At 42.3% G+C, this 1,173-nt stretch overlaps 1 pseudogene; it reads left to right on the plus strand.

Annotated features, from left to right (window-relative positions):
* The first annotated feature begins 494 nt into the window (after window positions 1-494).
* On the plus strand, window positions 495-932 carry LOC116095686 (annotated as a pseudogene).
* The last annotated feature ends 241 nt before the right edge of the window (window positions 933-1,173 follow it).

Here is a 1,173-nt window from a genome sequence, read left to right on the forward strand (position 1 = left end):
GCCCCGGCGGTGTGGAGCAGGGGCGGTATGGAGCAGGGTTGGCAGACGCAAACTGCCACGATCCCGGGTTTTGGCACCAAATGATGGGTTTGAGTCGCAGCGGGACGTGTCTGCAGACACCAGGCTTAGACAGTTCCACGTGCAAGAGGTTTAATTGAGAGGGAGTTGGGGATAGCGGTGCAGAAAGAGAGAGGGGAGAGAGAGAGAGAGAAATGGAGGAATTGTCTCATATATACAGGCTGTGACGTAGTAGTCCCAGGTAAAGGTGGGAGTTGAACCCAATGGATTCTGGGAATATGGTGGCCGTTGCCCTGGCAACAGGTCTGTGGACCCGCCCATATCCGCCACAGGTTCTGGATGCTAACAAGGGCTACATAGAGAAACCCTGTCTTGAAAAACCAAAAAAAAAAAAAAAAAAAAAAAAAAAAGAAAGTAATTTACTTATTTTTAAAAAATGCAATTGCTGCTTTCTGCCATCTTTCCTCGCCATCATCATGGTGTGAATGAATGTTCTGGCAGATGCTCTTAAGAGCATCAACAATGCTGAGAAGAGAGGCAAATGCCAAGTCCTCATCAGGCCGTGTTCTAAAGTCATCGTTCGGTTCTTAACTGTGATGATGAAGCACGGCTGCATTGGTGAATTCGAGATCATTGATGATCACAGGACTGGGAAGATTGTTGTGAACCTCACAGGAAGGTTGAACAAGTGTGGAGTTATAAGCCCTAGATTTGATGTTCGGCTCAAAGACCTAGAGAAATGGCAGAATAACCTGCTCCCGTCACAGCAGTTTGGTTTCATTGTGCTGACAACCTTGGCTGGCATCATGGACCATGAAGAGGCAAGACGAAAACATACAGGAGGGAAAATCCTGGGGTTCTTTTTTTAAATGTAAAGCATAAATAAAAAGCCTTCATGGACTGTGAAAAAAAAATGCAATTGCTGGAATTGTCCAGAAAATTTTTAACAGGTCTATTTATAATTGTTATAAAGTTAAACTGTTGCAATGTGTTCACTGAAACATTTTGCTTGTATTAATGCTTTACATTATATTAAATTATTAAATTACATTGTATTTACATTTATATTAAAAAATTCACATGGAGAAACTGCCAATACCTGATTCTGTTGCCTATGTTTTCACTCGAAATCACTTATTTAGGTACCTTTGACCC

The sequence above is a fragment of the Mastomys coucha genome, unplaced genomic scaffold, assembly GCF_008632895.1.
Source record: "Mastomys coucha isolate ucsf_1 unplaced genomic scaffold, UCSF_Mcou_1 pScaffold18, whole genome shotgun sequence".
Lineage (NCBI taxonomy): Eukaryota > Metazoa > Chordata > Mammalia > Rodentia > Muridae > Mastomys > Mastomys coucha.